This window comes from Bos indicus x Bos taurus, chromosome 2, assembly GCF_003369695.1.
Source record: "Bos indicus x Bos taurus breed Angus x Brahman F1 hybrid chromosome 2, Bos_hybrid_MaternalHap_v2.0, whole genome shotgun sequence".
NCBI lineage: Eukaryota > Metazoa > Chordata > Mammalia > Artiodactyla > Bovidae > Bos > Bos indicus x Bos taurus.
Genome location: NC_040077.1, coordinates 127,977,914 through 128,000,914, shown reverse-complemented (window position 1 = coordinate 128,000,914; position 23,001 = coordinate 127,977,914). Strand labels below are relative to the sequence as shown.

Here is a 23,001-nt window from a genome sequence, read left to right as displayed (position 1 = left end):
GATCTCCTTGCAGTCCAAGGGACTCTCAAGAGTCTTCTCCAACACCACAGTTCAAAAGCATCAATTCTTCGGTGCTCAGCTTTCTTCACAGTCCAACTCTCACATCCATACATGACTACTGGAAAAACCATAGCCTTGACTAGACGGACCTTTGTTGGTTATTGATATTTCTCCCAGCAATCTTGATTCCAGGTTGTGCTTTTTCCAGCCCAGCGTTTCTCATGATGTACTCTGCATAGAAGTTAAATAAGCTGGGTGACAATATACAGCCTTGATATACTCCTTTTCCTATTTGGAACCAGTCTGTTGTTCCATGTCCAGTTCTAACTGTTGCTTCTTGACCTGCATACAGATTTCTCAGGAGGCAGGTCAGGTGGTCTGATATTCCCATCTCTTTCAGAATTTTCCACAGTTTATTGTGATCCACACAGTCAAAGGCTTTGGCATAGTCAATAAAGCAGAAATAGATGCTACAGGAACCCTTAAAGGTAATAGAGGGCTCCTTCAGGTGAGGAAACTGGAGTCCAGAAAGGATGAGATATACCCAGTGAAGAACTGTTAGGGGAGACTCAAGTCTCCTTATCCGAGTGCTTTGTCACTACAGTGATCTGGGAGATTCTCTGGGAATATGAATACTACAACACTTCCCTTTACTTTCCAGTCTTCCAATAAAATAGAATGGAAGGTTAAAAAAGGAAAGGTTAAGTGGATTTTAAGTTGCCCAGTAAACGCTTTTAATTTAAAAAAAGAAAAAAAAAAAACCTCATATATATTGAAAATAAAGACCCCAAGTTATATATGTTCAATTTACTTTTTAAAAGATATATGTTTGATATTGGAGAAAAATAATCCAAAGCAGGAATCTCTCTAACCTTGCCCAGGTATTGCTGGCCAAGCAGTGCCTGTGCTGGGGTGTACCCTGCAGGCTACCATGCCAGGGCCTCTGCAGGCAGCCCAGAATCAGTGGTGGGTTTGTTTCTCCTGGACTACCTCCAAGCACAGAGCGCACTGCCCTATCGGTTTCTGCATCTCCATCCATCCGGCCTCCTGATGCAGTCATTGGCATCTGGGTTTCTGATATCCCACTCTTTGCTTCGGGATCTGGCAGGGTGGATCCTGCTTTGTCTTTTTTCAAAGGAGTTCCTCATCAGGACGATAGGTCCTCCGTGGGCAGGAGGAGGCAGGAAGGGAGAAAGGGGACCAAGCCAAGGCCAGAGCCTGCCAGTCAGCAAGTCTCCGTGGATTCCTCAGCAGGGCTGGGTGTCAGTACAGTTGAGGGGTAGGACCAGAGCATGGCAGCTGGGCTGGAACCTCTCCTGTGGTTTGATGCTCCCGGGGCTGGTGGCTGTAGTTTGGCCTAAGGAAGGAAAAGGGGGTGTGCCGATCTCTAAAGACAGAAGAAGCCTGTTCTTCAGCCAGCTTCCAGGCCTGTGGTGAGGAGCCTCCTGCCTGGGCTGGACACTCCTGAGCAGTTGGGGCCCTCAGCAGGGCTGCCAGGTCCTATGGTACCCAGTGGGTGGCTCGAGGAGGTGGAGGGGGCAGGGTTGGAAGCTCCTGGCATGTCAGGGGTCCGTGCAGACCCTGGATGGCCAGGGCAGCCTCAGCCAGCAGGGAGAATGGGGCGCAGAGCAGGGAGGGAGGCCTCGGTTTTTGAGCTGTGGGATTTTGTTCAAGCCACATCACCTCCCTGAGCCTCGGTTTCCCAATTTATTAAAGGGGATGCTATCCAAGGCCCTTAACTTATAAAGATGAGTTTCCCTTCCCCTTCAGAGAAGCTTGTGTCTTGGTACCTACTGAGTCAGCTGTTCGGGCCAACGAGCATCAGGGTGTTTCACTTCTTCCACAGTTCACTCATCATTCATTCATTCACTCAGTCACTCACTCATTCGTCAAGACTAACACCTGCCTCTGGCCTGTGCTGAAAGTTCAGGGAGACCTCGTTTTCCTGCTGTGTGTCTAGTTTCTTGCAGAGCCCCCAGCACATGGGGCCTGGCCTTCTGCAGCTTCCATCTGTTCCTCCACCAGGGATCATCTCTTTCAGTCTGCTGTGCAATAAAAAGCAATAGTGTGGGGCTTCCCTGGCTGTCCAGTGGTTAAGTCACTGTGCTTCCAATGCAGGGGGCGTGGGTTTGATCCCTGGTTGGGGAACTAAGTTTCCACATGTCCCGTGGCACAGCCAAAAAAAATTAACCCTACGAGGACTTCCCTGGTGGTTCACAAGTGGTTAAGACTCCACTCTCCCAATGCAGGGGGCATGGGTTTGATCCTTGGTTGGGGAACTAAGATCCCACATGCTGCACTGCATGGCGGAAAAATAAATAAAATGAATAAAAAATTAAAAATGCAGTTGTGTAACTTGTTCCCTCAGCTGCTATCCCTGATCCCCTAACGCTCCTTCAGATATTCCTAAGGTTTTAGCCTTCAGGTCTCAGAGAGAGATAAATGGTCAGTGGTTAATTCCTGCTTGCTGAGGGTTTGCTGGGGCCCACACAGCACTAAATGCGCCACATGCCTCCGTCCCTTTCCCACCCACGGCAGCCCAGGAAGTGAGTGGTTTTCCCTCGCTCGCTGCCGAGGTTCACAGAGGGCTGGGTCACAGAGCTCACCCGGGATGCCATTTTGCCTTGGTGGGCCCCTTGCTCCATAAAAAACATTCAGTTATATTAATAACTGTATTGGTACATTAAAACATTTTCTTCATCCTAAAAGTTCCTGTTTTCTTCTGATTTTGAAAGAAATAAGAAACATTTTTATGTTTCCCAAAAGTCTTGTGAGCCCTGGGCACTTGGTCTCCTGGGTCCTGGAGAGATGCAGACCCTGAGGCTAGGCAGAAGCTAGGCTGAGATTCCAGGAAGTCCTAACCTCCTCCCTGTACTGCCCTTCAGCAATTAAGAAAAAAAAAAAAGAACAGGCAAGAAACTGCAGAAAAGGGACTAGTTATCCAAACTCCTAATGCCTGTGGTGGTGTTAGTAGTTCTTTCTGGAAAATGTCACTTGGTTTATTTCCTCACCTCCCTCCCAACTCCTACCCCCTTTCTCACTATTTCTTGACCAAAACTTTTCCAAGAGCCAAGTCCACTCTGTCCTCTTTTGTGGAAACTGTAGATGCCCTACGTTGGTCTTCTCTCCAGTCTCAGACCTTAACGGTAACTGGTTTGCCCAGAGGACAAAAGAGGATTTATTTATTGTACAGAAGCAGCTCCATGTTCCTACCTAATCCCCAGAAACGATGTCATTGGTCATAGTAATAATAACAACAGCGATTCATATTTTTGAGAGCTCTCAGGGTGCTCGGCATTTGCTAATCATTTGTAATCACTTGGCATGAATTGTCTCCTGAAAACCTAACCCTATAGGAGAGTAGGGAGAAAATTGAGATATCTTGTCCGTCCTCCAGAAGAAAAGGTGGCAGAATGTGAATCTAGAATCAAGGTTGACAAATTTAGTTATCTTTAAGCATGAGGTATGTCAATTAAAGAAAAGCAAGATGATATTTTTTTCATCTCCATTTTGCAGATGAAGAAACTGAGGCTTAGAAAGACTAAGTGAGATGCTCGAAAGGCAGGACCAGGATGGGGACCTTAGTAGGGAACTAGGCTGAGTCTGTTAGTCTGCTATCAGAGCGTGAACCCCGCGAGGGCAGGGACCGTATCCCACGGTCTCCCCCATCATCTGGCACAGTGCCGTGGTACACACACTTACAGTGTGGAATGAGTGACTGACGTCTGCTCTGTTCTCTAAAGACACTTACCCGCTTTGGGTCCCTGCTCCTTGTCTTGGGACAGTCACTGCCTCCTGTCCCTGTAGTGCAGAAGTTGGCAGCTACAGCCCTGGGGGAGTCTGCTGTTGTTTTAGTCGCTAAGACATGTCCAACTGTTTTGTCACCCCATGGACTGCAACCCACCAGGCTCCTCTGTCCATTGGGTTTCCCAGGCAAGAATGCTGGAGTGGGTTGCTATTTCCTTCTCCAGGGGATCTTCTTGACCCAGGGATCGAATCTGAGTCTCCTGCATTGGCAGGAAAGTTCTTTACCACTGAGTCACCACGGAAGCCCCTGGAGCAGCTCAAAGCCCTGCTGAGATGAGGAATCAATCAAAACAGACCAAGGCTCAGGTATTCACTTGCCCATCAATGCCCTTCCAACCCCAGCCCCCACCCTAGTCTGTAGAATCCCTCCGAAGGAGTTGACCTCCTGCCAAGGCTGCTGCTCCCTGGAACTCAGAGATGAAGCCTGGCAGACACACAGGCAGCGTGCCAACCAGAAGAGAGTGGCTGAAGGAGTCTGTGTCTCTCTGCCCCCGGGCTCATTTTTTCTTTTCCAAGTGCCTCTGGCTCTTCCGCAGGGCATATTACCGGGCTGAGAGCAAGTATCCCCAGGGGAACCTGAATTCACTCACCAAAAAATTAGATGCCTAAGAAGTACAACTGTTATAAGAGACAGTAAATCAAGCAGCATATGTCATCTGAAGCAGAACGATTGAAGTAGATGGACCAAGATTTTGAAGTAAAGCATGATAATTTTATTATCTTTATTAAAAAGACAAGGGAAGACCTTTGTAGAATAATACAAGGACACGTCATAGGAGACAACCAAAGCACAAGATTAGCCATGAAACTTCCAGTTTTTGTTGGTTAACTGCTAAGGGGTGTCCCACTCTTTTGCTACCCCAGGGACTGCAGCCCCCCGGGGTCCTCTGTCAATGGGATTTTCTAGGCAAGAAGACTGGAATGGGTTGCCATTTCCTCCTCCAGGGGATCTTCCTGACCCAGGGATCAAACTGTGATGCCTGCTTGGCAGGCGGATTCTTTGCCCCTGTGCCACCAGGGAAGCCCATGGAAGATATACTACTTAAAATAAAGGACACACCTGGCAGAAGTCCTCGCCTCCCCTCTACTTAGCCTCAGGTCTAAGCACCACAGAGGAAAGCGCTCTGTTCTCACGTTCCGTAAACAGAACAGAGCTCTGCAATCCAGCCGGACCCTGTGCCCCAGCGACGAAAGAGACATTGCTGTCTCTCAGCCTGTTCCTTTCTCCACTTCTTCATTCAGAAATGCTTCACATTGCCTCATTATACGTTTTGGGCCAATATGGCTGTCAAATTAACTCTGAATCAGGCTCTGGCACAAAAGAAAAAAAAAACAAATTTGTAGTGAAAAAAAAATAAAGGACACAATAGATGGTTAAAATATCAGGTTGGATACAACTGAATTAACATTTCCCAGCTGGTGCTAGTGGTAAAGAGCCTGCCTGCCAATGCAGGAGACATAAGAGACGCACGTGGGTTAGATCCCTGGGTCAGGAAGATCCCCTGGAGGAGGGCATGGCAATCCATGCCAGTATTCCCCTAGAGAATCCCATGGACAGAGAATCCTGGCCAGGCTATGGTCCATAGGGTCACAAAGAGTCAGACACAACTGAATTGACTTAGCATGCATGCATTCAGTAAAGAGGAAAATCAGATTGAGAACTGTCCCAGAAGGAAGCAGGAAAAAATAAAAAGATAACAAATGAAAAAGAAAATCAAAGAGAGACGGAGAGTAAAAGTAGGTGTCCTGAAAGGAGAGAAGACAAAAAATGCAGAATAAGGAAGAACTTAAGAAATAATAGAGATTAAATGTTTCAGGATTAAAGGAAAATGAATGAAATCAGACTGAAAGGACTCATGGAGTCGCCAACAGCAGAAAAATCCACACAAAATATCGTGATAAAATTGAAAATCTGAAAGACAAAGAGGAAGGGCAGAGAGAAATAGCCTCCCTTACAAAGTGCCAAGATTTAGACTGATGTTATACATCTCAATAACAACACTTGATCAAGGAAGTCAAAGAATAATGTTATTATAAGAATTGAAAGAAGACAGCCCTTTCAATCCAGAATTTTAAAGGCAGCCAAATCGTCATTCAAACATGAGGTCATACTAAAAATATTCTTAGACAAATAAAGCCTTAGAAGGTGGAACACACAAAGACCCACATTGAAAATACTCTGAAGGAACTACTTAAATAATAAAAGAAACAAACCCAGGAGCTGCTGCAGGAGCTGTCGGAAGTCAGGGGTCAATGCAAGAAACAGAAATAGAAATCAGCATTATTGGTAGGAAGGGATTTTATGCACCCGATTCTTTTAAAATATTGGAAAGGCCAGAGGCTTCCAAAACACTGCAGACTGGAGAGCTCTGGCACCTGCCATAGTCAGGAAGGCGAAGGAATCATGAAGCTTCGTGGAACTACTGAATTTAAGGATACATGACCACGGTCATGTGATCCAGGGATCCAGACGCTGGTCTGCTGTAACTACCTGGATTCTGAATCTCAGAGTCTGGCTACAACACTCACTCCATCTTTTTAAACAGAAGACCTGCCTTGGGACCAGACAATTTGGGAGGTAACACTGTCCAGCTAGAATGACATTGATCTGTTTCATCTAATTTATTTTGTTGCTTTCTATTGATGGCAAGTTTTCCATTTTCAGAAATAATAAAACATTTCTGTTTACAGGTTATTTTTTAATGTTTTAAAAGAAAAGTCGGTCCAGGGATCTCAAGCCATCATAATTGGTGCAAACAATTATTATAAGTAGTCAGAGGTGGAAGAGGTATCCTGGGGAGGAGAAGACAGTCGGGTGTCATGACCAAGGAAGGTTTAGATTGGGGTAGCATTGGGAAGACGGCACTGGAGGAAAGGCCAATGTGCTGATTGTCTGTCCCTGTGTAACCAGCTGCTCCAAGACTTAGTGGCCTGATAGCTCTAAGGTTGAGCGGACTCAGTGGAGAGGTCCTCACTTGGGGTCTGACACGTGGTTTCTGCCTGACATTCACGTCTCAAGGCTCAGCTGGTCTGGGTGTCTATGGTGGCTCACTCATGTGGTGGCTTAGTGACACGTGGCTGTCAGTTGAGAGCACAGCTGGGGCTGTCAACTAGCACATCTACCCATGGCCTCTGCACAAGCCTGGGGCTTCTCAGAGCATGTCAGCTGGGTTCCAAGAAGGAGCGAGCATTTTTAGAGGCAGGAAGCAGAAGCCTCCCTGAAGGGCTTTAACCCCAACAGCCAGTATCACTTCTGCCATATCCTAGGGGTCCCAGCAGTCATGGGGCCCACCTAGATTCAAGGGAGTAGAGAAACAGACTCCATCTCTTCAGTGGGGAGATAACTGTGCAGCTAGTAATAGCTTCCCAGTGTGGGAGGCACAGGTGAGGCATGGGTGAGTTTAGGGAGACAGGAAGTCACTCATTCCCTGCCTAGGGTTGGGAAGAAAGGGAGGAGACAGGTGCTGGTGGATAAAACTGGAAAAGGTTCATGGAAGACTTTGGTTGATAAGACAGAGAATGATGGTTTTATTCTGTGACCAGACAGAAGTAGATGGATAGTACTGGAATAAAAGAGAGACACCATGCAGAAGGCCAAGGTCTCAGCAATTTTTTCTCCAACAAAGGATCCCTAGGGGAGACAGTAGTAGCTTCTGTTTCTTTACAGTAGAATATCCCAGCAGCATGAAGGAGTGGAAAATACACACACACACACACACACACACACACACACACACACACACACACTGCCCTCAGTCCACTAAGCACTTGTTAGACAATTATTGTATGGCAAGTGCATGGCCAGACCAGGCACTGTGGAAAGAAGTCTATGATTCAGAAACCACTGGGCTGTCCTGCAAATTCTGCTATTTCTACATTCATTCTATAGCTTCTATTCTCCTCTTGGACTCTTCATTGCCCCTAAATCCTTTGCAAGGACAATGAAAAAGCAAAAAGATAGGACACTGAAAGATGAACTCTCCAGGTGGGTAGGTGCCCAATATACTAACACCCGGTTGAGGATATGACTGGTGATACAAGTAAAGTCTGATGCTGTAAAGAGCAATATTGCATAGAAATCTGGAATGCTAGGTGCATGAATCAAGGCAAATTGGAAGTGGTCAAACAGGAGATGGCAAGAGTGAACATCAACATTTTAGGAATCAGTGAACTAAAATGGACTGGAATGGGTGAATTTAATTCAGATGACCATTATATCTACTACTGTGGGCAGGAATTCCTTAGAAGAAATGGAGTAGCCTTCATAGTGAACGTAAGAGTCTGAAATGCAGTACTTGGATGCAATCTCAAAAATGACAGAATGATGTCTGTTCATTTCCAAGGCAAACCATTCAATATCACAGTCATCCAAGTCTATGCCCCAACCAGTAACGCTGAAGAAGCTGAAGTTGAATGGTTCTATGAAGACTACAAGACCTTCTAGAACTAACACCCAAAAAAGATGTCCTTTTCATTATAGGGAACTGGAATGCAAAAGTGGGAGAAGGCAATGGCATCCCACTCCAGTACTCTTGCCTGGAAAATCCCATGGACGGAGGAGCCTGGTAGGCTGCAGTCCATGGGGTCGCTAAGAGTCGGACACGACTGAGCGACTTCACTTTCACTTTTCACTTTCATTGGAGGAGGAAATGGCAACCCACTCCAGTGTTCTTGCCTGGAGACGGCAGGGCCTGGTGGGCTGCCATCTATGGGGTCGCACAGAGTCAGACACGACTGAAGTGACTTAGCAGCAGCAGCAGAATGCAAAAGTAGGAAGTCAAGAGATACCTGGAGTAACAGGCAAATTTGGCTTTGGAGTACAAAATGAAGCAGGTCAAAGGCTAACTGAGTTTTGCCAAGAGAACACAATAGTCATAGTAAACACCCTCTTCCAACAACACAAGAGAAGACTCCACACATGGACGTCATCAGATAGTCAATACTGATTTCGGACTGATTATATTCTTTGCAGCCAAAGATGGAGAAGCTCTATACAGTCAGCAAAAACAAGACCGGGAGCTGACTGTGGCTCAGATCATGAACTCCTTATTGCCAAATTCAAACTTAAATTGAAGAAAGTAGGGAAAACCACTAGACCATTCAGGTATGACCTAAATCAAATCTCTTATGATTATACAATGGAAGTGACAAATAGATTCAAGGGATTAGATCTGATAGATAGAGTGCCTAAAGAACTATGGACAGAGGTTCGTGACATTGTACAGAAGACAGGGATCAACACCATCCTCAAGAAAAAGAAATGTAAAAAGGCAAAATGGTTGTCTGAGGAGGCCTTAGAAATAGCTGAGAAGAGAAGCGAAAGGCAAAGGACAAAAGGAAAGATACACCTATTTGAGTGCAGAGTTCCAGAGAATAGCAAGGAGAGATAAGAAAGCCTTCATCAGTGATCAGTGCAAAGAAATAGAGGAAAGCAATAGAATGGGAAAGACTAGAGATCTCTTCAAGAAAATTAGAGATATCAAGGGAACATTTCATGCAAAGATGGGCTCAATAAAGGATAGAAATGGTATGGACCTAACATAAGCAGAAGATATTAAGAAGAGGTGGAAAGAATACACAGAAGAACTGTACAAAAAAGACCTTCATGACCCAGATAATCATGATGGTGTGATCACTCACCTAGAGCCAGACATCCTGGAATGCAAAGTCAAGTGGGCCTTAGGAAACATCACTATGAACAAAGCTAGTGGAGGTGATGGAATTCCAGTTGAGCTACTTCAAATCCTAAAAGATGATGCTGTGAAAGTGCTGCACTCAATATGCCAGCAAATTTGGAAAACTCAGCAGTGGCCACAGGACTGGAAAAGGTCAGTTTTCATTCCAATCCCAAAGAAAGGCAATGCCAAAGAATGCTCAAACTACCACACAATTGCACTCATCTCACACGCTAGCAAAGCAATGCTCAAAATTCTCCAAGCCAGGCTTCAACAGTACATGAACTATGAGCTTCCAGATGTTCAAGCTGGTTTTAGAAAAGGCAGAGGAACCAGAGATCAAATTGCCAACATCTGTTGGATCATCAAAAAAGCAAGACAATTCCAGAAAAACATCTACTTCTGCTTTATTGACTATGCCAAAGCCTTTGACTACGTGGATTACAATGAACTGTGAAAAATTCTGAAAGAGATGGGAATACCAGACTACCTGACCTGCCTCCTAAGAAATCTGTATGCAGGTCAAGAAGCAACAGTTAGAACTGGACATGGAACAACAGACTGGTTCCAAATAGGGAAAGGAGTACGTCAAGGCTGTATATTGTCACCCTGCTTATTTAACTTATATGCAGAGTACATCATGCGAAATGCCGGACTGAATGAAGCACAAGCTGGAATCAAGATTTGCTGGGAGAAATATCAATAACCTCAGATATGCAGATGACACCACCCTTAAGGCAGAGATTGAAGAACTAAAGAGCCTCTTGATGAAAGTGAAAGAGGAGAGTGAAAAAGTTGGCCTAAACTTCAACATTCAGAAAACGAAGATCATGGCATCTGGTCCCATCACCTCATGGCAAATAGATGGGGAAAGAGTGAGAGACTTTATTTTGGGGGGCTCCAAAATCACTGCAGATGGTGACGGCAGCCATGAAATGAAAAGATGCTTTCTCCTTGGAAGAAAAGCTGTGACCAACCTAGACAGCATATTAAAAAGCAAAGACATTATGCCAACAAAGGTCCTTCTGGTCAAAGCTGTGGTTTTTCCAGTAGTCATGTATGGATGTAAGAGTTGGACTATAAAGAAAGCTGAGCATCGAAGAATTGATGCTTTTGAACTATGGTGTTGGAGAAGACTTGAGAGTCCCTTGGACTGCAAGGTGATCCAAGAAGTCCATCCTAAGGGAAATCAGTCCTGAATATTCATTGGAAGGACTGATGCTGAAGCTGAAACTCCAAAACTTTGGACACCTGATGTGAAAACTGGCTCATTTGAAAAGACCCTGATGCTGGGAAAGATTGAAAGCCGGAGGAGAAGGGGACAACAGAGGATGAGATGGTTGGATGGCATCACCAACTCGACAGAAATGAGTTTGAGTGAACTCCGGGAGTTGGTGATGGACAGGGAGGCCTGGTGTGCTGCAGTCCAGGGGTCACAAAGAGTCAGACACAACTGAGCGACTGAACTGAACTGAGGACAAGTGTCCTGAGTTTTGACTAAAAAATTGTGGTACAAGTGCAAGTACAATTATTTAACCTTATTGTATAAATAAATCAGGCATTTATGAGGGTTTTGCATGCATAAGGCATTTAGCAGTGCTTTTCAAGCCTCTAGGAGAGTGACTGATGCTTGTTTTCCAGTCGCTAAGTCATGTCTGACTCTTTGTGACCCCATGGACTGCAGCATGCCAGTCTCTTCTGTCCTTCACTGTCTCCCGGAGTTTGCTCAAATTCATGTCCATTGAGTTGGTGATGTTATCTAACCATCTCATCCTCTGCCGCCCCCTTCTCCTGTTGCCTTCAGTTTTTCCCAGCGTCAGGGTCTTTTCCAATGCATTGGCCTTCGCATCAGGTGGCCAAAGTATTGGAGCTTCAGCCTGAGGCATAGTGGACTAATAATAATAAGTACTAGTTTCCTCCTCCAGGATCTGTCCAAAGTCTCCCCCGGATCTCAAGTAGGTCAGTCTTTTCTGAGAATTCCCAGCACCTCTCAGGTACTTTGCTTATAGCACTTATCACATGAAAGTCTTATAATTAGCAAACAGGTCTGTCTTCCCTTCTATTTTAGGACCTCCTTGGGAAATGAATTCATCCACGCATAGAGGCTGCATGGAAGACATGAGTCCGATTATTATTAGCAATGATTATCTCATTTGATTATTGCAACCAGGAAAAAGACAGGAATCACCAAGTCTAGTTTACAGAGGAGGAAACAGGCTCAGAGAGCTTAAGTCACAAGCCTAAAGACACTCAGGTCAGAATTCAAGCCCATTGTTGTTCAGTTATCAAGTCGTGTCTGACTCTTTACAACCCCATGGACTGCAGCGTGCCAGGCTTCCCTGTCCCTCACCCTGTTCCGGAGTTTGCCCAAGGTCATGTCCATTGCATCCGGATGCCATCCAACCATCTCACCCCTGTCTCCCTCTTCCCTTCAAGCCCATGTCTAACTCTAACCCCCCACCTCTGTCACCTTCACCACACCACCATGTCAAAGAGAGGAGAGGACTTTCCAGGAGAGAGACAAATCCTATGGGGTTGTGGGGGACTCAGTAGTCCAAGGTTAGGGGCATGTCGGTGCCAAGGGGGAATGGGGGACCAGACAGGAGAGAGACGGGAAGAGCTTCGAATGCCAGGCCTGGATGCAGGGAGCAGTCTGGAAAGACCTGCCCGAGGGTCCCAGCATTCCCCAGATCACACCGTGATCTCTCCTCCCAGCTCACTAGTCGCCTGATGTCCACGCCCTCCCAGTCAGGACTGGGCCTGGAACACAGGTCTCCTGACTCGCAGCCCTGAACTCACCTCCCCCTAGTCGCCTGATGTCCACGTCCTCCCGGTCAGGACTGGGCCTGGAACACAGGTCTCCTGACTCGCAGCCCTGAACTCACCTCCCCCAGCTTCCTCCTTGTCATGGCCTCCCTTTCAGGCTGTGGTGTTTGCTCAGAGCCCAAGCCCGGGGCAGAGAGCAGAGAAATATTTATTTATGTCACCACCAACCCTGCCTCCTGGAGGCCCCCAAGGGCTCCCTCACAGAGAAGTTCAGTTATGTAACCCCAAGTTGACACAGCAGGAAGGAGAAGGACATAAATTATAATTACTCATTTTTCCGCAGTCTTGGACGCTCTTTGGATAGCTTGACACTTTGGATACCTCCCTTCTTCCTCATCGAACTGACCTGGGGCCTCCAGGGGGAACTTGGTGGTTCTCAGCCGATTTTAGCCTCAATTGGGGTGAGCCTGGGGCTTTGAGGAGACCTTCCTAGAGGCTGGGGAAGGGAGAGAAATGAGATCTCAAAGGGCTGCTTTATTCCGAGCACTCTGCCAGGGGCTTTATATTCATAACCTCGTTTTTGCCTCATGAAGAAGGTCCTGTTTATTACCTCCATGGAGCGGGAAAGGGATGGAGGCTCAGACAGGTTCAGTAACTTCCCAAAGGGCGCCCAGCAGAGCCAGGTCAGGAGCTCTGAGGCTCCTAGTTTTCAAACAGCTCACGTGGAATCTGCAATGTAGGGATTCTGGAGAGATTAAAGTGTGCTAGCATCTGCCTGTGCAGGAAATTCTTCCCTAGCTTAATCCCCAAACATCCCTCACATTCACTCTCCACTGTGACCTTCCCTGAACACTCAGCTCCTTTGTGCTGGGACCCTCACAGCCCCACCCGGCTCACTGCCCCACCCACCTCCCCAGTCTCACACTTCCCTTTCTAAAGTGTTCATCCTCACCCCCATCTCCCAGTCTTCATGCCCACTGTTCTTCCCAGCCACAATGTCCCTCCTCCTTTCTCCACCTGACAAAATCCTAGCAAAATAATAATAATAATGCACCTTCATAGAGCAGAAGGTGTGGAGTGGAGTGGTTAAAAGAATGAACTCTGAAAAGAGTTAAAAGAATGAAACTCCAGCTAGTTAAATCACTTTTGCTGGCTGTGTGACCTCAGGCAAGTTAGTTAACCTTTGTGCACTACAGTTTCTTCACTTGTAAGATGGAGATAGTGATACCCAGCTGACCTGGAAGAAGGAGAAAAAATGGGATGAAATGAGTTCTAAAAATAAAAAAGATACAAATAAAAGCTTCTTTGTGAATTCCTTAGAAAAGTTCTTGGCACAGAGTAAGTGATCAAATGCTCTTTCTGATGGTCAGCCCTTTGAAATGTGGAGCAGACTCTGAAGTCGTGTTGCTTGAGTTCACATCCCACCTTGGTTGGTGACCTTAGACCAGTTAGTTAATCTCTCTGGGTCGTGGTTTCCTCTGTAAAAAAATTTCAACAGCAATGTGCTTTCCACTTAGGGTGGAGGAGACAGTCAAATAGACTTACAGTGCCAGAGGATTTGGCACTTAGTGACAGGTAAATACGGGGAGCCCTTGTTTAATTAAAACCTTGTTTAATGTTAATTAATGTTAGCTTCCCTGGTGGCTCAGATGGTAAAGAATCTGCCTGCCATGCAGGAGACCCGGGTTTGATCCCTAGGTTGGGAAGATGCCCTGGAGAATGGAATGGCAACCCACTCCAGTATTCCTGCCCGGAGAATTCCATGGACAAAGCAGTCCATGGGGTCGCAGAGTCAGACACGACTGAGTGACTAACACTTGTTTAATGACCACATGGCGCCACTCAGCTTTTCCCTCCCTGTGCAGCTTGCCCTGTTCTCTGGTCCCCTGCTCAGCACCCTCTCCCACACTGAGCTCCATAGCATTCACAGCCTGTCTGTGTCTTACTGTCTCATTACTGGTGCCCACTTGTGGTGGAAAGACTCAAGGCCTATGACCTGTGCTCGGTCCTTACTGGATGCTTTGGTTCAGCCAGAAGCTATTAAACCCCTAGTGCTGTGAGGGTGCACAGCATGGGAATTTGAAGTGATGCTTGGGTTAAAGTATCAGAAGTGCCAGGAGGTGAGGAGAGAGTGCTCTGGCATATGCAAAGTTCCCGTGGCCACAACAGGACAGAGTGACAGAGCAGAACTCAGACAGGGAGGCGACTGGAGGGGTCTGCAGAATCCAGATCCTGTACAGAGGACTTGCTGACCATCGTAAAATTCTAGTGTGAAGTAGACTTGGGGTTTTTAAAGATCACTGCAGCTGCTGTGGAGGACTGCAGGGACGCAGAGCAGAGGCAGTCCTGGCCCGCTGGGCAGCAGTGGCAGCATACAGGTGAGAGAAGACAGAAGCCTGGACCCCAGCAGGGATAGGGATGCTGGAGGAGGTTAGTTAGGAGATGTGTAGGAAATGAAGGTAGATCTGAAAGGGCTTGGTGATGAGGGTGGCAGACTGCTGACAGGCAATGACTTTAGTGGGTTTCTGGCCTCAGAGGCTACGTGGATGGCAGTGACATTTCCTGCCACGGGGAACTCTGGGAGAGACTAGATTCTGTGAATCGCTGGGGCATGACAGAGCCCAAGACACTGCCCAGGCCCTCAAGAGGGGGAAGGCAGACATATAATGGTGATGGTGGTGACCACAGTGGCTAATTGAGTGCGGATGTGAACCCAGTGGTCCGACCCCAGAACCTTTGTTATAACACCCTGCACCATTTGGCCAACAGGCCATCATCTTATTTTCCTTTTGTTTTTTTTCCTTTTGGCTGCCCTGGGTCTTTGTTGTGGCACAAGGGCTTAGTTGCCCTGAAGCATGTGGGATCTTTTCTTTTAATTAATTAATTTATTTATTTTAATTGGAGGATAATTACTTTACAATACTATGATGGTTTTTGCCATACATCGACATGAATCAGCCATGGATGCACACGTGTCCCCCATCCTGAGCCTCCCCCCCACCTCCCTCCCCACCCCATCCCTCTGGGTTGTCCCAGAGCGCCGGTTTTGAGTGCCCAGATTCATGCATCGAACTTGCACTGGTCATCTATGTTACATGTGGTAATGTACATGTTTCAATGCTATTCTCTCAAACCATCCCACCCTTGCCTTCTCCTACAGGGTCCACAAGTCTGTTCCTTAACATCTGTGTTTCTTTTGTTGCCTTGCATATAGGATTGTCATTACTGTCTTTCTAAATTCCGTACGTATGCATTAATATACAGTGTTTGTGTTCCTCTTTCTGACTTCACTCTGTATAATAGGCTCCAGTTTCATCCACCTCATTAGAACTGACTCAAATGTGTTCCTTTATAGCTGAGTAATATTGCATTGTGTATATGTACCACAACTTCCTCATCCATTGATGGACATCTGGGTTGCTTCCATGTCCTGGCTATTGTAAACAGTGCCGCAGTGAACACTGGGGTACATGTGTCTCTTTCAATTCTGGTTTCCTCAGTGTGTGTGCCCAGCAGGGGGATTGCTGGGCCATATGGCAGTTCTGTTCCCAGTTTTTTAAGGAATCACCACTCTGTTTTCCATAGTGGCTGTACCAGTTTGCATTCCCGCATGTGGGATCTTAATTCCCAGATCAGGGATGGAACCCAAGTCCCCTGCATTGGAAGGTGGATTCTTGACCACCAGGAAAGTCCCATCTTCATTATCTAAGTGCCTACTAAGTGCCAAGGACTGTACTAGGCACTGGGATGTCATCTCTGAACAACAAAGACAAGTGCCTGCTCTCACAGATCTTAGGGTCTGGAGGGTTGGATGGGTCACAAATGAGATAGTTTCTGCTGGTGGTTGATCTAAGAAGATTGAAGAGGGTAAGTGAGACGGTTCCAGGGGTTGGGGGAAGGGGGCATCTTAGAGTGATCTTAGACGTTTAAACTGACACAATGGTAAAAGTGCAGAGTCACGGTTAATAGTTCAGAACCCCAGCAGGGACTGGGGGTAGGAGTGAACAAACTGCATGAGGTAATTCTTTTTTAACCGAAACATTTGACTTAAGTGCTTAAAGTGTTGGAAGGTTTGGGTTTTGAAGTATAAATAGGAATTCACCAGGTAGACAGGATTAAGAAGTCATTTTACAGAAAAGCATGAATATGAGCAGCAGCAAGTAACCCTATGGGATATATGTTTGTGTTGTTCAGTCATTCAGTTGTGTCAGTCTTTGCAATCCCATGGACTGCAACATGCCAGGCTTCCCTGTCCTTCACCATCTCCCAGAGCTTGCTCAAACTCACGTCCCTTGAGTCAGTGATGCCATCCAATCATCTCATCCTCTGTGGTCTCCTTGTCTTCCTGCCTTCAATCTTTCCCAGCATCAGGGTCTTTTCTAATGAGTCAACTCTTCGAATCAGGTATTGGAGTTCAGCTTGGAACTATTCTTGTATAGTTGAAAGTTGTATTGTTGAAAGTATTGGAGCTTCAGCTGCAGCATCAGTCCTTCCAATGGATATTCAGGGTTGATTTCCTTTAGGATTGACTTGTTTGAGCTCCTTGCAGTCCAAGGAACTCTCAGTAGTGTGTAGGATACAAGTATAGTTCATAAGCTCCATGTGAGCAAATGCCAGGCCTATATTCTTTCCTCATTGCCTCTAGTGTTTAGCATATGGTGAGTCGGACATGACTGAAACGACTTAGCAGCAGCAGCACTGAATGAATACATGCATGAAGAAATGAACAAATGGGGACTCCCCTGGTGGTCCACTGGTTAAGACTCACATTTTCACTGCCAAGGTCCCAGGTTCAATCCCTGGTTGGGGAACTAACAACCAATGTGGCATCGCCAAAGAAAGAAGGAAAAAAAAGGAGCCAATGAATAAGCTAATGTGGGTAGGAGAGGCAGCAAAGAAAGGACAGAATATAAATAAGTGTAGTTCAGTACATTATGAGCCACATACGTAATTTTAAATGTGGCCACATTAAAAAAGTAAAAAGAAACAGATTAAATTTTGATAATATATTTTATTTGACCCAATATATGCGAAGGGCCTATGACTCACTGGGGAAGACTGAAGGCAAAAGGAGAAAGGGGTGACAGAGGATGAGATGGTTAGATAGCATCACCGACTCAATGGACATGAATTTGCGCAAACTCCGGGAGATGGTGAAGGACAGGGGAGCCTGGTGTACTGCAGTCCATGGGGTCCGAAGCGTGGGACACGAGTTAGCGACTGAACAGCAACAACAATCCCAATATTAGCAAACATCTAATCAATATTTTTTTTAACTTACTAAGATAAGCAAGATATAAATTACTTAGCTCTTTTATTATGTGCTAAAGTCTTTGATGTCCCACGGGTATGTTACACATATAACACATCTCAATTCAGACCGGCCACATTTCAAGGACTCCACAGCCGCCTGAAGCCAGCAGCTACCACATGTCTGAGCACGGGTCTACATGCTGAGGGGTTTGGACTTCATTCATCTTAGCTGGTGAGATGTCACTCAAGGTCTAAGCAGAGGTGACCAGAGTCAGATTTGTTTCTAGAAAGCTTGCTCTCTGGGGTGGCCGTGAAGCTGATGATTTTTTCTTTTATCCTGGTTGTACTATGTGGCATGTAGGATCTCAGTTCCTTGACCAGGGATCAAACCCATGCCCCCTGCATTGGGAGCAAAAGAGTCTTAACCCCTGGACAGCCAGGGAAGTCCCTAGCTGATGGTTTTTGAGTGGAGTGAGCCCTCTCCAGCCTGTCCGCTCTGGGTAGAAAGGTCACACTCAGGGTGTACCCCATTCCCCTGGCTGCCGTGTGACTGGGTGGAGACAGGCGCCCTGCTCCCAGCAGAAATCTCCCTCCTCTGGCGAACGTCAGAGCCGGAGCCCCCAGCCTGCAATCCTCCTCGGTGACTCTGAGCTCCTCTTTCAGGGGCGGTGCTCCCTGAACACACGGGATCTGCCGCGGTGTGTGCGGAAACAGGTGCGGCCCTCCACAGTTCAGAGAAAATAAAGTGCCTACAGGCGTGTCTGGCAGTAGCCCTGCCTGGCTGAGTTTCTTGCCGGCTCAAGAAATCAACACAGAGGCAAAAGCTGGCACGCTGGCCCTGCCTCCTTCCCCTGCTCTGCCCACCACCCCCAGGAGGTGTCCCTGGCACACTCAACCCCTGACACACCTCTCACACCCTTCCTGGCACTGCTCTCCTGCTCATTTTCGTATTTTCTTGGACCCCAGGCTCACACTGCCTTGCCACGTTCTGCACACCCTCCAAGCCTCTTCCCTGTTCCCGTTGAGTCTTCACAGATGGTGGGGTAGGTACCGGGAGGCCCCTGGTTTGGGAAGTTGAAGACTGGATGCTTACCCTGCTCTGTGACTTTGGGTGAATTGCTTGACGTCTCTGAGCCTCAGTTTCCTTGGGTATCAAGCAGAATGGGTGTGACGAGGGGTAAAGGAGATCATGAATGTGAAGCCCCAAGTACAGTGCTAGACACAGCTGCTGCTGCTGCTGCTGCTAAGTCGCTTCAGTCGTGTCTGACTCTGTGCGACCCCATAGATGGCAGCCCACCAGGCTCCCCCGTCCCTGGGATTCTCCAGGCAAGAACACTGGAGTGGGTTGCCGTTTCCTTCTCCAATGCATGAAAGTGAATAGTGAAAGTGAAGTCGTTCAGTCGCGTCCGACTCTTAGCGACCCCATAGACTGCAGCCTACCAGGCTCCTCCATCCATGGGATTTTCCAGGCAAGAGTACTGGATGGGTTGCCATTGCTTTCTCCGGCTAGACACAGTTCAGTTCAGTTCAGTCGCTCAGTCGTGTCCGACTCTTTGCGACCCCATGAATCGCAGCACACCAGGCCTCCCTGTCCATCACCAACTCCCGGAGTTCACTCAGACTCACGTCCATCGAGTCAGTGATGCCATCTAGCCATCTCACCCTCTGTTGTCCCCTTCTCCTCCTGCCCCCAATCCCTCCCAGCATCAGAGTCTTTTCCAATGAGTCAACACAGAGGTGGTCCCAAAAGGGACGAGTGGTGATTGTGAGTGTTAAGTGCCCATCACCCCAACCCCAGCTCCTTGAAAGCCAGGCTGACCTACACACCCAGGGCCTCTGGACTCTCCCTGCTGCCACACCTGCTGAGCTCCTGGGACCCGACAGCCATGGGCAACAAGGCTCATATTGCTTTGAAACAAAGATAATGGCAAAAACAAACGCCCACAGGCTCAGCTCTGGGGGGTGGGGGGTAGGCGTCAGTGACCCACTAGAGCTGCTTCAGAGATGGCACTGGGGGCCCTTCCTGGGACAGGGCAGCCCGGCCAGGACCCTGACCCAATACCAGGCCGACTTACCCACTGGGCAGAGCAGATACAAGGCCATCTAAATGTTTTAATTTCTTTTAAAATCGGGAGGGGGGTGGGAATCCATTTTAGGGTGGAAACAGCCTGCAAAAGCTACACCGCAGCCCTGACCACATCTTCATTCATTCAACCGCATATCCTGGGCAGGGTACTTCCTGTTGGTTCTTATTTGATCCTTATGATCTTGTCTGGCGGCACACATATCATTTTTCTCCCTGAGATGAGGAAGATGAGGCTCCTGGAGGGTAAATAAGTTGCCTCCAACTTAGATGTGACAGAGGTGGGATTTGAACCCAGGTCCCCCTGAGTCCAAATGCTTTTCTTCCCTAGACCACGCCCTTTGCAAGTTCATCATCTTATTTGATTTACAGCATAAGGTGGGATAATCAGTCCCAAGTTTTTTGGGGGTTTTTTGGACTGCACCATTCAGCTTATGGGATCTTAGTTCCCTGATCAGGGATCAAACCCACACCCTCAGCAGTGAAAGTGTAGACGCCTCACCACTGGACTGCCAGGGAATTTTCAACCCCATTTTATTTTCTAAGATTTTTTTTAATGTTGACCATTTTTAAAGTCTTTATTGAATGTGTTACAATATTGCTTCTGTTTTATGTTCTGTTTTTTGTCCACAAGTCATGAGGGATCTTAGTTCCTCTACCGGGCATCCAACCCACACCTCCACCAGAGAAGTCATCTGACCCCATATGAAAGCGGAGGAAACTGAGGCCTGAGGCGAAGGGGACCCCTTGCTCACCGGGTCCTTTCCTCGTAGTCAGTGAGGGTGGGGAACGAGCCCCCGATCCCACGCCCCTCCCTACGTACGGCCCCTGTCTGGTCCAAAGCCCTTTCCTGCACCCCCACGGTGCCCACCCGCTGCCCTCACTGTGGGCACCCTGTCCACGTGGCTCGCCTGCCTTTCTTCCCGCCTCCCTCTTCCTGTCCAGTTTCCCAGCCCTTAGAGGAGCTGCCTACATCCCACCTCCTACCAAAGCTGCCACCTGAGAGGGAGGGAGAGGAGAGCACGAAGGTTCAGATGCAAACCTGGGTCCCCCAGACAAATGCCCCTCTGTATCTTGGGGCCCGTGGTGACTGGCTGCGGGCCAGCGCTCCCTGCGGGCGGGCGGCTTGAATGGCCAGGATTGTTCCCGCACCTCCTGTCCCTGTCTGCTGCCCAGCGCCTGCCAGGCCCCCCCGCACAGACAGGAAAGGGGAGGGCCGTTCCTTCTGGAATGGAAGGTGTGGGAGGCAGGCGAGCCGTGGGGAGGGTGTGGGGGGTGCTGTGTCCTGAACCAAACTGGGGAGGCAGGAGAGTCGCAGGATGGAGGGAGCGTGAGAGGGAAGTCACCGTCCCAGCCTGAGCTCTCTGCAGGAGAGCAAACTGAGGTGCAGACAGGACAGGTGACTTGCCCAAGGTCGCACAGCACGGCAGTAACAGAGGTAAGACTCGAACCCTGGACGCCTAACTTCCAGCCCAGGGTCCCTGCCCTCCCACGTCAGGCCTCACGCTGGGGTTTGGGTGGTGAGCCTGCTGAGCCGGTGAGGTGGTGAGCGCCATAGGCTGGGACACTGAGCTGCAAAGGAAGAACGTCACGTAGCGGCTGCACAGCACCAGGTTTCCTCTCGTTCTGTAGTCACGTGCAGATGCTGCAGACAGCGTTCATCCTTAACTCCTTCATGACAAAGACTCGGAGGTTAGCCAAGCCCTTGCAAAAGGTGGAGGAGAGACCATGCATCAAAGGCAGACCTCTGAAAAGTCAACATCAGGGATAACCTCAGATGATTGGATTTTGTAGGACGGCACTGGCCTGGGTTCTTAAATAAGAAGCAGCTAGCTAGGGGCATTGGAGGTCAGGGCACCTGGTTCTGAAGAGACTTGGGTTTGGTTTCTTCTCTGCACTCCCAAGCCCAATTTATTTTCCTTCAGAGGTTCACAGTGGCCTGCCCACGGTCTACACACTGTTACATCTCTGTGTTCTTGCTTCAGTGGCAGCAATGAAAAGTAACTCAGAAGCCTCAGTTGGTGTGTTTTAGAAACGTGGCAGTTACCAGGCAGGGTGGCTGAGGGCAAAGCTGAGGGGGGAACACTGGTCCAGGTGGGACTTAAGTGCACTCACCGGCCAGGGTTCCTTCGGGTTGTCTTTGGTTCTTGCTATTGTTGTTACTGATCTTGTCTTGAACGAATCAGAAAGGAGTTCTGGAAAGAGTACCCAGTGAACGACCAACGCACCTTCCTGTCTGTGTGCCCTGGGCCCCTCGCTGGCCCCTAGCTTTCTCGTTTGTCAGGAGAGTTTTCAGAGTGGCTTCCACCAAATCCACTGATCATGGGCGCTGCCTCCTAGGATCACCACAGAAGGTGTGGGGAATCAGGGAAAGAAACCTTGTGGGAAGAGGAGTGGAAGGGAGGTGACTTTTGGAGGAGCTGGATTTTCCATCATAAGTTCATCCCCCAAACTCTCCCGCAGAAGAGTGGATCTCCTTTCACTCTGAACAAACACATAGAAAATCGACCAGTTTCACTTTTTTCTTGACTGGCAGAATTCTCCTGCACCTCCCTCCTCCTCCTAGTCAGACTGGCTACCCCTGGCATCATCTGGGCGCCCCCTGGTCCCTGGGTCCTTTGAGTGTCTCATGCAGTTCACGCCTCCGCCTTCACGGGGCAAATCCTCCAGGAAAAGGTGCATGAGGCGGGCTGGATTTTTTGTGTGAAGCTTCTTCTGCCCCTAAATGTTGTTCTTCTACCCTTCCACTCAATATTTAGTTTGGCTTCTGTCCACTTCTAGGCTGGAGATAATTTTCCCTTAGAATTTTGGAGAGTTAGCTCAGAGCTTCAGGACTGCTGCTGTCAAATCCATGGACATTCATCTGAGTGTTGGTTCATCTGGTTTCATCTGAGTGTTGATCCTTTTCTGGATATTTGACCTTGCTATTTTTTATAATTGATAGATGTGTGGGACATTCTCTTTACACCCTGCATTCTGGGAGGTAATGATGATGAGCCCCGTTGTGCGTCTTTTTTATTCACTTTTCTGGTGAGTCCACAGTCTTCTCATTCTGAAAATTCATGTCATTCATTTCTGGGAAATTTCCAGGTATTCTTTGGTAATTGCTTCCCCTTGATTTTTGTTCCACTTAATCACTTCTGACATTCTTATCATTAGAATGTTGGACCTCCTGGAGTAATTTGTTTTTGCCTCTTTTCTCTCTCAGTCTTTTTTGGTTCCACTTTATGAGACATTTCCTCAGCTGTCTTCGAATGCTTCTATTAAACTTTTACTTTTGTCATATTTTAAATTCCTAGCACTCTTTCTTGTTCTTAGAATATTCTTTTCTTATAGTATTCTGTTCTTGAGCCTCAGTCTCTTCCCCAGACCGGGGATCGAACCTGTGTCCCCAGCATTGGCAGGTGGATTCCTATC

At 47.7% G+C, this 23,001-nt stretch overlaps 1 protein-coding gene across 2 annotated transcripts in view; it reads left to right on the top strand.

Annotated features, from left to right (window-relative positions):
- NCMAP (non-compact myelin associated protein) overlaps positions 1-23,001 on the top strand; it is a 48,129-nt gene that overhangs the window by 3,766 nt on the left and 21,362 nt on the right. Inside the window, exon 1 of one of the 2 annotated variants that reach the window (XM_027520257.1) lies at positions 20,885-21,022. The exons of the other annotated variant lie outside the window; for it this stretch is intronic. The gene's annotated coding sequence lies outside the window, so the exon portion shown is untranslated. Of the gene's footprint in view, positions 1-20,884; positions 21,023-23,001 lie in introns of those variants that run through there. 2 annotated transcript variants of the gene reach the window in all.